The sequence below is a fragment of the Hypanus sabinus genome, chromosome 15, assembly GCF_030144855.1.
Source record: "Hypanus sabinus isolate sHypSab1 chromosome 15, sHypSab1.hap1, whole genome shotgun sequence".
NCBI lineage: Eukaryota > Metazoa > Chordata > Chondrichthyes > Myliobatiformes > Dasyatidae > Hypanus > Hypanus sabinus.
This window is the reverse complement of record NC_082720.1, coordinates 6,658,703-6,672,118: the sequence shown is the minus strand read 5'-3', so window position 1 is coordinate 6,672,118 and position 13,416 is coordinate 6,658,703. Positions and strand designations below refer to the sequence as shown.

At 45.3% G+C, this 13,416-nt stretch overlaps 1 protein-coding gene across 1 annotated transcript in view; it reads right to left on the bottom strand.

Moving 5' to 3' along the window:
• Window positions 1–13,416, bottom strand: part of lman2 (lectin, mannose-binding 2) — a 67,597-nt gene that overhangs the window by 31,739 nt on the left and 22,442 nt on the right. The window lies entirely within an intron of this gene.

Sequence of the window (13,416 nt, the reverse complement as noted above, 5' to 3'; positions counted from 1 at the left end):
AAGCATGTTTTATGAATCACTCGTCATTGGATACCTTTCTGCAAAATAGCATGGTTGGCTGAAGGAGGAAGAAATAAGACTGCATACATAACCAAGAATTCATTGCAATTCTACCCCATTATTGCTTCCCTTGTAGCGATGTGCTACACACAGCGCTGAAATAACGACACGCAGTCTTTAAGTCGTTTTGAGACTAGTTTATTCAAACTTCGCGGCGCTGGCATTTAAATGACGTCAGAGGTGCATTACCAAAGTCTCCCCCCACGCGCTGGCTGTTTGTGAGCCGGTTCGCCCACACAGAAAGTGGGTCGCCACATAACCACCCCCCAGAACCGGCGATCCACCCCCCCCAGAACCGGCAATACACCCCCCAATGTCCACAGTTTGGATCAGCCTATGTTTGGGAGGTCTGCCTCTGCGCCGCGGTGCCTGAACCTCGACCGGCTGTGCCAAGTCCACATGGGCTGGTTTGAGTTGGTCCACTATGAAAACCTCCTCTTTCCCTCTAATGTCCAGATCGTACGTGGACCCATTGTTGTTGATCACCTTGAATGGCCCCTCATACGGCCGCTGTAGCGGTGCCCGGTGTCCACCCTTTCGTAGAAACACAAACTTACAGTTCTGCAGGTCTTTGGGTACATGGGTCGGGGTCCGTCCGTGCTGTGAAGTTGGTACGGGGGCCGGATTGCCGAGCCTTTCACGTAGCCTGTCCAGGACTGCTGCGGGTTCTTCCTCTTGCCCCCTTGCGGCTGGTATTAACTCTCCCGGGACAGCCAGGGACGCACCGTACACCAACTCGGCCGGCGAGGCGTGCAGATCCTCTTTGGGCGCTGTGTGAATTCCAAGCAAGTCCCAGGGAAGCTCGTCCACCCAGTTAGGCCCTCTCAGGCAGGCCATGAGAGCCGACTTCAAGTTACGGTGGAAGCGTGCTAGGTAGTAGTGTGGTGTAGCTGCGTTCCCAAAAGGCTGGCCACAGCCGACCACAGGCTGGAGGTGAACTGGGCGCCTCTGTCGGAGGTAATGTGGGTCGGTACCCCGAAGTGTGCTACCCAGGTTGCGATCAGTGCTCGGGCGTAGGAATCGGCAGATGTGTCAGTGAGCGGGACTGCCTCTGGCCACCTCGTGAACCGGTCTATCATAGTTAGGAGGTACCGCACTCCTTGGGACACTGGTAGGGGTCCACGATATCCACATGAATGTGGTCGAACCTCCGGTGAGTGGGTTTAAACTGCTGCAGTGGGGCTTTAGTGTGCTGCTGCACCTTGGCTGTTCGGCACTGCGCGCACGTTCTGGCCCATTCACTGACCTGCTTGCAAAGTCCATGCCACGCGAACTTGCTGGAGACCAGCTGGACAGTTGTCCTGATAGATGGGTGCGCCAAACTGTGTATGGAGTCGAAAACTCGCCTCCTCCAGGCTGCTGGGACGATGGGGTGAGGTTGGCTGGTAGCCACGTCGCACGGGAGGGTCCTATCACCTGGTCCTACGAGAAAGTCCTGCAGCTGCGGTCCTGTAGCTGGGCATTTCGTCGTCTGCCTGCTGCGCCTCCGCCAGTGCTACATAGTCCACCCCCAGGGACAGGGCCTGGACAGCTGGTCTGGAGTGTGCGTCTGCCACAACATTGTCCTTTCCCGAGACATGCTGGATGTTCGTCGTGTACTCGGAGATGTAGGACAGATGTCGCTGCTGGCGAGCCGACCAGGGATCGGACACCTTCGTGAACGCGAAGGTCAACGGTTTGTGGACCGTGAACGCAGCAAGAAGTACCTGAAATGCCGGATTGCCAGATACAGTGCCAACAGTTCCCAGTCGAAAGCACTGTACTTGAGTTCAGGTGGTTGTAGGTGCTTGCTGAAGAACGCCAGGGGTTGCCAGTGCCCCTCGATGAGCTGCTCCAGCACCCCACCGACTGCTGTGTTGGATGTGTCCACCGTGAGGGCGACCAGAACGTCCGTTCTGGGGTGTACCAGCATCGTGGCATCTGCCAAGGCTTCCTTGGCTTTAACGGAAGCAGCCGTTGCCTCCTCGTCCCAAGTAATGTCCTTGCCTTTACCCGACATCAGGGTGTACAAAGGGCGCATGATACGGGCTGCTGAGGGGAGGAAACGGTGGTAGAAGTTCACCATACCAACGAACTCCTGCAGGCCTTTGACCGTGTTGGGCCCGGCAAAGTGGCGGATCGCGTCTACCTTGGTGGATAGAGGTGTTGCCCCGTCTTTGGTAATCCTGTGGCCCAGGAAGTCGATGGTATCGAGACCGAACTGGCATTTGGCCGGGTTGATCGTGAAGCCGAAATCACTCAGGCGGGAGTAGAGCTGGCGGAGGTGGGACAGATGCTCCTGATGACAACTGCTGGCTATAAGGATGTCATCCAAATAGATAAACGCAAAGTCCAGGTCGCGTTCCACTGCGTCCATTAGCCGCTGGAACATCTGTGCAGCATTCTTCAGGCCGAACGGCATTCGGAGGAACTCGACAGGCTGAAGGGGGTGATGAGTGCTGTTTTGGGGATGTCTTCAGGGCGCACCGGGATTTGATGGTATCCCCGGACGAGGTCTACTTTGGAAAAGATTCTTGCCCTTTGCAGGTTTGCTGCAAAATCCTGTACGTGCGGCACGGGGTAGTGGTCTGGAGTGGTAGCCTCACTCAGTCTGTGGTAGTCGCTGCATGGTCTCCAACCCCCGGCTGCTTTGGGCACCATGTGCAGGGGGGAGGCCCATGGGCTGTTGGACCTCCGTACGATCCCCAATTCCTCCATCCTCTTGAACTCCTCCTTTGCCAGGCGGAGCTTTTCCGGGGGGAGCCTTCCTGCGCGGGGGTGGAGGGGTGGTCCCTGGGTCGGAATGTGGTGCTGTACCCCGTGTCTGGGCATGGCTGCCGTGAACTGCCAGAATCGATGGAAAGTCCGCCAGGATTCTGGTGAATTTGTTGTCTGACAGCGTGATGGAGTCCAGGTGTGGGGCCAGCAACTTGGCTTCACCCAGGGAGAATGTCTGGAAAGTCTTGGCATGTACCAGTCTTTTCCCTTGCAGGTTGACCAGCAGGCTGTGAGCTCGCAAGAAGTCCGCCCCCAGGAGTGGTTGGGCCACCAACTACCAACCAGTGTGAAGTCCCACGTGAACCAGCTGGCGCCGAACTGCAGCTGCACTGTGTGGCTGCCATAGGTCCGTATTGTGCTGCCGTTTGCGGGCCTCAGGGTGGGTCCTGGCTTCCTGTTGTGGGTGTCGTACCCCGTCGGGGTCAAGATGCTGATTTCTGCTCCGGTGTCGACCAAGAAGCGGCGTCCCGACTGTTTGTCCCAGACGTACAAGAGGCTGTCCTGGTGGCCAGCCTCCATAGTCATTAGTGGCAGCTGGCCCTGGCCCTTGCAGGGCGGGCGACAACAGCGGGCTTTTGTGCCCCACGGCTGGTGGTAGAAACACCAGTGTTCACTGGCCTCCTCACTCCTGCCTCTGTGTTGTGTGCGCCCCACTGCCGGGCCTGGCCTGGTCTGCTGTTGGGCGCGTGGCCTGGTAATCGGACGGACGGACGCCACGTTCTCCATCTTGGCTTTCCACAGCACGTCTGCCCGGGCCACCACCTTCCGGGGGTCACTGAAATCTGCGTCGGCCAGCAGCAGATGTATGTCCTCGGGCAGTCGTTCTAGGAACGCTTGCTCGAACATGAGGTAGGGCTTGTGTCTGTCAGCCAGGGACAGCATCTCGTTCATCAATGCTGACACCTCCAAACCGTGCAGGTGAAGCAGGTGGGCACCCCACTCACACCGTGAGAGGCCAAAGGTCCCAATGAGCAGCACCTTGAACGCTTCATATTTGCCTTCTTCCAGGGGCGACTGTATGAAATCCGCAACCTGGGCGGCCGTCTCCTGGTCAAGGGCACTCACCATGTGGTAGTAACGCATGGAATCAGAGGATATCTGCCGAATCTGGAACTGGGCTTCTGCTTGGCTAAACCACACATGTGGTTGCAGTGTCCAGAAAGTCGGCAGTTTTAGCGAAACTGCGTGAACAGATGAAGAGTTGGTCATCTTTGGTCCAAATCCCATTTGGACTGTCGGGGTCAACAATGTAGCGATGTGCCACACACAGCGCTGAAATAATGACACACAGTTGGTAAGTTGTTTCGAGACTAGTTTATTCAAACTTCGCGGCGCTGGCATTTAAATCCCTAGTGCCCGCCCTCTCTGGGCGGAAATGACGTCAGAGGTTCATTACCAAAGTCTCCCCCTGCACGCTGGCTATTTGTAAGCCGGTTTGCCTGTGCAGAAAGTGGGTTGCCACGCCCTCCTGCTCAAAATATGCAAATTCAAGTAGGTGCCAGCTGCAAATGAAACCACAGCTTGCCTACCTCACAAACAGGAATATTCTGATTGCAATGTTATTAAACAATATTGAAACATTGAACTTTCCTGCTTTTTTGAATGAACTCCTGATGAGTTAAGGTTCAATGATTTACAGAATTAATATTTAACATTACAAGCAACCTCACGTGTAACAGAATGAGTTGTTGGATCCTTGGATTAAATATCTCATCTAGATAATTAGCTTCACTGTCTTATAGAATTGTGCATTTATATAAATAGTTTAAAAAATTCATAGTGACCTGGGTGGTCAAGAAACCACTGGGAGAACAAGCCAGTTTCAACAATTATGAAAAAGGAAAGGGACCTGAGGAAAATCACCGAGATCCTGAACAGAATTACTACTTAATGACTATGCTCCTCCAATCTTAATTTAGAACTGCTGAAGTGAATACCAAATGATCGGATTCTCTTGGGGCACTAGTAAGTCATTGTTTGGCTTTGCTCTGTTCATTTTTCAATTTTTTTACCACCCTTTCACTATTTATATTAAAGTGTTTATAACACTTTTATATGCCCGAACTTCGATTTTTAATTGCGGAAAATGAATACCAGAGGGCAAAAGGCATCAGCCGAAGGCAAGGAAGCTGGTAATGGAAGTGGAAAGAAAGAAAGAGATCCTAAACACCTTAAACAATCTCCACTCACTTTGGAAGCTATGTCGAAACTCCTGGATGATAAATTCAATAAAAAAAATTCTACTTTGGAACTAGTATTTAAGGAGATCGAAAATAGACTGGGAGCCCTTAAGTGGGAGAGTGAGAAACAACAGCGTCAAATAGCTGAACTCGATGAAGCTGGAAGACAGAGAGATCGCAGATTGGATGCGCTGGAAAAGAAATTAACTTCAACTACTCAGACACTGGAACAGTATAAACTCAAGATTATTGACCTGGAAAGTCGCAGTCATAGACAGAACCTGCGAATAATTGGACTCCGAGAAGATGTTGAGAGTGGTGAGCTTACTAAATTATTTTCTCAATTTTTAATGGAGGTGTTCAGCTCTGAAGCTTTCTCTACTATCCCTATACTTGATCATGTCCACCGCGCTCTGAGAGCCAAACCCCCGAAAGAGCTGAAGACCCGACCTGTTATACTTCGATTCCACTATGTGCAAACCAAGGAGCATTTAATTCAAATTGCCTGTCGGAAAGGGGTTATTGAACACGGGGACCTCAAGTTTCGACTGGTTGAAGACTATAGTCCCCAGGTGATGTGAGAAAGATTGCTTTTTAAACCGGTGATGTCGGAGCTTTATCAAAAAAAGTTTCAACTAGCTCTGCTATTTCTAGCTCATTTAAGGGTTGTTCTGCCTGACAAATCACGTAAATGGTTTAAATCCGTGGAAGAAGCTCAACAATTCCTTGACAATCAACTTTCAATCCCAGCTGTCTAATAAATTTACTGTCTCTTTCTGTCTGTATTCATTTGGTTTAAAAGTTAGTAATCAATTCATAGATTTAGACTTTTGAAGTTTGAAGATTTTTGCCGTTGGTTTGATAACACTCGTGTTCTGTTTTGGAATATGGATTTTTATTATGCTTCTATGTTTAAGTTTCTTTTTTTCCCGTTGCTACTTTATTATTTTCAATTGTTCGTTTTTTGAAAATAATTAAGAAATTGATTTGGTGATTGACTGTTTTTCTCTGAAATATTAATAAGATTGTATTCTGTTTCATTTTTTGGGAGCTTGTCTGTTAAAATGTTTTGCAAATGGCTGATTTTTTTAAAAAAACACTTGTTTGGTGTTCTTTATAGCATTCCCTTCTCAATGTTTTGACTAAGGTGGAAGTTTGCATTTTTCTCAATTTTTTTTGTGTCTGTATTCATTTAGTTTATGAATTAATAACCAGTTTATAGATCTGACTGTTAAGAGTTTGTAGTTTTTTCTGATCTGGTGACTGATGGTTTTTTTCCTGAAATATTAATAAGATTGTATTCTGTTTCACTTTTTAAGATTTCGCTTCTCAAAATGTTTTGCAAAAATGGCATTGCTTTTTCAATGTTTTGACTGGGTGGTATTTTGCATCTTTTTTCAATTTTGGAGACTTGCCATCAAGAGAGTGGGGGTACGGGAGATTCTAGTTAGCTTTCTGGTTGCCTATTGGCCAGTTTTCAGGCTTTTGTGGGTGGGGGGGACGGGGCTATCCTTAGTTTAGTTTTTTTCATCTGGGCTGAACTGAAACTACAGATATGTCTTAATTGTCGTACCTTTTTCCCTCTTCCTGATTCATGAGTTTCCAATGCAGGAAGGTTAACCCTTTACATACCATATGGTTTATTCAAATAAACCTCTTTTGGAAGAGGACAGCGAGGCTTTGAGAGAAAGTGCAGCGGCGGCCATTTTCAAATTGTCCAATTGCTTCTCAGATCGGAGTTCTGAGAGGTGGGACTGCGCAGGCGCGTGAAGGAGGCAAGATATAAAAAGAACGCAGCCTTAAGAAGCGGGCAGCTTCGTTTGCGGGGAGCAGAGTGTAGGGCTTGGGCTCAGGGGGCTTAGGCAGAAGAGGGCACAGTAGGCTTATCTTTTAGTTCTTGTTATTTTCAGTTATTTGGGAAGTATGAGTGTGAGGGCACCTTGTTGTTCTCGGTGTCAGATGTGGGAGGTCCTGGAGTCTCCGAGCCTCCCGGACGTCCACATCTGCGCCAGATGTGCCGAGCTGCAGCTCCTGAGGGACCGAGTTAGGGAACTGGAGCTGCAGCTCGATGACCTTCGCCTGGTCAGGGAGAGTGAGGAGGTGATAGAGAGGAGTTACAGGCAGGTGGTCACTCCGGGGCCACGGAAGGCAGATAGGTGGGTCACGGTCAGGAAGGGGAAGAGGCAGGTACTAGAGAGTACCCCAGTGGCTGTACCCCTTGACAATAAGTACTCATGTTTGAGTACTGTTGGGGGGGGACAGCCTACCTGGTGGAAGTGACAGTGGCCGGGCCTCCGGCACAGAGGACGGCCCTGTAGCTCAGAAGGGTAGGGATAGAAGAAAGAGGACCATAGTAATAGGGGACTCGATAGTCAGGGGTTCAGACAGGCGGTTCTGTGGAGGTGATCGGTGGTCCCGGATGGTAATTTGCCTCCCTGGTGCCAGGGTTCGGGACGTTTCTGATCGCGTCCAAGATATCCTGAAGTGGGAGGGTGAGGAGCCAGAGGTCGTGGTACATGTAGGTACCAATGACATAGGTAGGAAAGGAGAAGAGGTCCTAAAACGAGAGTATAGGCAGTTAAAAAGAAGGACCGCAAAGGTAGTAATCTCGGGATTACTGCCTGTGCCACGCGACAGTGAGAGTAGAAATGGAGGATGAATGCGTGGCTGTGGGATTGGAGCAGGGGGCAGGGATTCAAGTTTCTGGATCATTGGGACCTCTTCTGGGGCAGGCGTGACCTGTTCAAGAAGGGCGGGTTACACTTGAATCCTGGGGGGACCAATATCCTAGCGGGGAGGTTTGCTAGGGCTACAGGGCAGACTTTAAACTAGTAAGATGGGGGGGCGAGAATCAATTTGAGGAAACTATGGGAGAGGAGGCTAGTTCACCAGTAGAGCAAGTAAGTAGACAGTGTGTGAGGGAGGAAAGGCAGGTGATGGAGAAGGGATGCGCTCAGCCCGAAGATGTAGGGGAGAAGAAAGAAAAGGATAATAAATTTGAATGCATTGTAAGGGATGAAAAGAGAGGAGGTGGTGGAGAGTATCTTAAATGTATCTATTTTAATGCTAGGAGCATTGTAAGAAAGCTGGATGAGCTTAAAGCGTGGATTGATACCTGGGATTATGATGTTGTAGCTATTAGTGAAACATGGTTGCAGGAAGGGTGTGATTGGCAACTAAATATTCCTGGATTTAGTTGCTTCAGGTGTGATAGAGTAGGAGGGGCCAGAGGAGGAGGTGTTGCATTGCTTGTCCGAGAAAATTTTATGGCAGTGCTTTGGAAGGATAGATTAGAGAGCTCCTCTAGGGAGACTATTTGGGTGGAATTGAGGAATGGGAAAGGTGTAGTAACACTGATAGGAGTGTATTATAGGCCACCTAATGGGGAGCGTGAGTTGGAAGAGCAAATGTGTAAGGAGATAGCAGATACTTGTAGTGATTGTGATTGTGGTGGTGATTGTGGGAGATTTTAATTTTCCACACGTAGACTGGGAAGCTCATTCTGTAAAAGGGCTGGATGGTTTAGAGTTTGTGAAAAGTGTGCAGGATAGTTTTTTGCAACAATACATAGAAGTACCGACTAGCGTTGGGGCAGTGTTGGATCTCCTGTTAGGGAATGCGATAGGTCAGCTGACAGATGTATGTGTTGGGGAGCACTTCGGGTCCAGTGATCACAATAGCATTAGCTTCAATATAATTATGAAGAAGGACAGGACTGGACCTAGAGTTGAGATTTTTGGTTGGAGAAAGGCTAACTTTGAGGAGATGCGAAGGGATTTAGACAGTGGATTGGGTCAAGTTGTTTTATGGGACGGATGTAATAGAGAAATGGAGGTCATTTAAGGGTGAAATTATGAGGGTACAGAATCTTTATGTTACTGTTAGGTTGAAAGGAAAGGTTAAAGGTTTGAAAGCACCATGGTTTTCAAGGGATATTACAAATTTGGTTCGGAAAAAGAGGGATGTCTACAATAGATATAGGCAGCATGGAATAAAGGAATTGCTCGAGGAATATAAAGAATGTAAAAGGAATCTTAAGAAAGAGATTAGAAAAGCTAAAAGAAGATACGAGGTTGGTTTGGCAAATAAGGTGAAAGTAAATCCGAAAGGTTTCTACAGTTATATTAAAAGCAAGAGGATAGTGAGGGATAAAATTGGCCCCTTACAGAATCAGAGTGGTCAGCTATGTGTGGAGCCGAGGGAGATGGGAGAGATTTTGAACAATTTCTTCTCTTCGTGGAAGTACTGGCGCTTGTAAGAAATTTAAAAGTGGATAAATCTCCGGGTCCTGACAGGCTATTTCCCAGGAGCTTGAGGGAATTTGTGTAGAAATAACAGGAGCTCTGACGGAGATCTTTAAGATGTCATTAGAAACGGGGATTGTGCCGGAGGATTGGTGTATTGCTCATGTGGTTCCATTGTTTAAAAAGGGTTCTAGAAGTAAGCCTAGCAATTATAGACCCGTCAGTTTGACATCAGTGGTGGGTAAATTAATGGAAAGTATTCTTAGAGATAGTATTAATAATTATCTGGATAGACAGGATCTGATTAGGAGTAGCCAGCATGGATTTGTGCGTGGAAGGTCATGTTTGACAAACCTTATTGAATTTTTTGAAGAAGTTACGAGGAATGTTGATGAGGGTAAGGCAGTGGATGTAGTCTATATGGACTTCAGCAAGGCCTTTGACCAAGTTCCACACGGAAAGTTAGTTAAGAAGGTTCAGTCGCTAGGTATTAATGCTGGAGTAATAAAATGGATTCAACAGTGGCTAGATGGGAGATGCCAGAGAGTAGTGGTGGATAATTGTTTATCGGGATGGAGGCCGGTGACTAGCGGGGTGCCTCAGGGATCTGTTTTGGGCCCAATGTTGATGGTAATATACATAAATGATCTGGATGATGGGGTGGTAAATTGGATTAGTAAGTATGCCGATGATACTAAGGTAGGAGGTGTTGTGGATAATGAGGTGGGTTTTCAAAGCTTGCAGGGAGATTTATGCTGGTTAGAAGAATGGGCTGAACGTTGGCAGATGGAGTTTAATGCTGAGAAGTGTGAGGTTCTACATTTTGGCAGGAATAATCCAAATAGAACATACAGGGTAAATGGTAGGGCCTTGAGGAATGCAGTGGAACAGAGAGATCTAGGAATAACAGTGCATAGTTCCCTGAAGGTGGAGTCTCATGTAGATAGGGTGGTGAAGAAGGCTTTTGGAATGCTGGCCTTTATAAATCAGAGCATTGAGTACAGAAGTTGGGATGTAATGGTAAAATGTACAAGGCATTGGTAAGGCCAAATTTGGAATATTGTGTGCAGTTCTGGTCACCGAATTATAGGAAAGATATCAATAAATTAGAGAGAGTGCAGAGACGATTTACTAGGATGTTACCTGGGTTTCAGCACTTAAGTTACAGAGAAAGGTTGAACAAGTTAGGTCTCTATTCATTGGAGCGTAGAAGGCTGAGGGGGGATTTGATCAAGGTATTTAAAATTTTGAAAGGGATAGGTAGAGTTGACGTGAATAGGCTGTTTCCATTGAGAGTAGGGGAGATTCAAACAAGAGGACATGATTTGAGAGTTAGGGGGCAGAAGTTTAAGGGAAACACGAGGGGGTATTTCTTTACTCAGAGAGTGATAGCTGTGTGGAATGAGCTTCCTGTAGAAGTAGTAGAGGCCAGTTCAGTTGTGTCATTTAAGGTAAAATTGGATAGGTATATGGACAGGAAAGGAGTGGAGGGTTAAGGGCTGAGTGCGGGTAGGTGAGACTAGGTGAGATTAAGAGTTCGGCACGGACTAGGAGGGCCGAGATGGCCTGTTTCCATGCTGTGATTGTTATATGGTTATATGGTTAAAACAGATAATATTACTAACTTTGTCTCAAATACGAATGGTTTGAATCATCCGATTAAACAGAAGAAGATTTTAAAAGTTTTTCATAGATTGAATGCTCAGATTATCTTTACCCAGGAAACTCACATGAGCAAGAAGGATAATCAGCATTTCTTTAGGTTTTGGAAAAGGCAACAATTTCATTCTAATTCACGAGCTAAGGTGTATCTATTTTATAAACTCCTCGATTTCATTTGTTCACTATGAAACAATCTCAGACCCGAATGGTAGATTTCTATTAAATAATGGTTTACTTTATAACCAAAAAAGTTGTTATGGTTAATATCTATGCACCAAATGCTGACTATCCTGAATTCTATAAACATTTATTTGCATGCCTTCCTAATTTAAATGAATATATGTTGATAATGGGCGGAGATTTTAATTGTTGCCTGAATCCTTCGATGGACAGGTCTGCATCCAATCAGGTACCTCCAAACAAATGTGCTATTCTTATTAACACACACAAAATGCTGGTGGAACGCAGCAGGCCAGGCACTGTCAACATTTCGGGCCGAGACCCTTCGTCCTGATGAAGGGACTCAGCCTGAAACGTCGATAGTGCTTCTCCCTATAGATGCTGCCTGGCCTGCTGTGTTCCACCAGCATTTTGTGTGTGTTGCTTGAAATTCCAGCATCTGCAGATTTCCTCATGTTTACTATTCTTATTAATTCCTTTTTAGTTGACTCTGGAATTATAGATATTTGGAGGATTTTATATCCTAACGATAAAGAGTTCTCACTCTTTTCTCATGTATATCATAATTATTCTAGAATTGATTACTTTTTAATCGACCGTTGATTAGTTCCATCTGTTACTGCCTGTGAGTACGATGCAATCACCGTTTCCGATCATGCGCCCTTGAGACTATCAATCAAATTAGCTGATGTAACTTTTAGCGCTAGGGAATGGCGGTTCAATTCTACTCTACTTCAGGACTTAAACTTTGTTAACTTTATTAAAGAATAGATTGCCTTTTTCTTTTCAACTAACTTTACGGAAGAAATTTCCAGTGGGATATTATGGGATACTTTTAAAGTATACATCTGCGGTCAAATTATATCATATTCTGCTAGATTGAAAAAATGAATGAAATACGTACATTGCTTGATAAGATTAAAGGAATTGATAAATTTGATATTGCCTTGGAGCCCTTGGCAATTGCTCTTCATGATTCACCCAATATATTTGGCATTATTCATGAGAATGGGATATATAAGGTATCACTATATGCAGATGACCTGTTACTATATATCTCTAACCCAGAGAAATTCACCTCTGCAATAATATCACTACTTGCTCAGTTTAGTACTTTTTCTGGTTATAAATTGAATCTTAATAAGAGTGAACTTTTTCCATTAAATATGCAAGCTGCAATCTATAGACAATCACCGTTCAAACTGGTTACTGATTACTTTACTCATTTGGGTGTTAAAATTACTAAGAAGCATAAGGATCTACATAAGGTTAACTTTTTACCATTAATTGATCACGTTAAACAACTGTTTACTAAATGGTCCCCATTGTCCTTATTGTTGATTGGTAGAATTAATACTATTAAGATGATTATTTTACCTAAATTTCTGTATCTATTTCAGACGGTACCAATTTTCACTTTTAAGTCTTTGTTTTTGATATTATCAATTCTAAAATTTCTTCATATATATGGCAGAATAAAAATCTTAGAAATATTTACAGAAATCAAAAAAGGAGGGCGGTTTGTCAATGCCGAATTTAAGATTCTATTATTGGGCAATTAATATTCGATATTTAACATTTTGGACACAAGAACTGGATGAAATTCATTGTTCACGATGGGTGAACCTTGAGCGCGAATCTGTACAGGGGTTCTCATTGGCTTCTATCTTAGGGGCCTTGTTTCCCTTTGCACCTACTAAACTGACTAAGCAAATGACTAATCCAATAACTAAACATACAATACAAATATGGCTTCAATTTCATAAAGTTTTTGGATTGAATAAATTTAGCCTATAAAGTCCTATTACATCTAATTTTTTCTTCCAACCATCCTGAATTGATCAAGCTTTTCTTTTATGGAGAACAAAGGAAATAACATGCTTTCGTGACTTATTCATGGATAACTGTCTCATGTCTTTCGAACAGTTGTCTAATCAATAGTTTGCCGAGATCACATTTTTTCAGATAGTTACAGATTAGAAACTTGTTGAATATTATTTTTCCTACTTTTCCGGTACCACATCAAACTGAAATTACAGAAATTTTTTTAGGTTTAAACCCCTATCAGAAGAGTTTAATAACAATTATCTATGTTCTGATTACGAAAATACATCTAGGTACATCTGATAAAATTAAGAATGAATGGGAAAGAGAACTTCAGGTATTTTTACCTATAGAGAAATGGGGAGAAAATTCTCCAACTAGTTAACACTTCTTCAATGTGTTCTAGGCACACTTTGATACAATTTAAGGTGGTTCATAGGGCCCATATGTCCAAGGATAAGTTAGCTCATTTTTATTGCCATATAAATCCTGTCTGTGACAGATGTAAG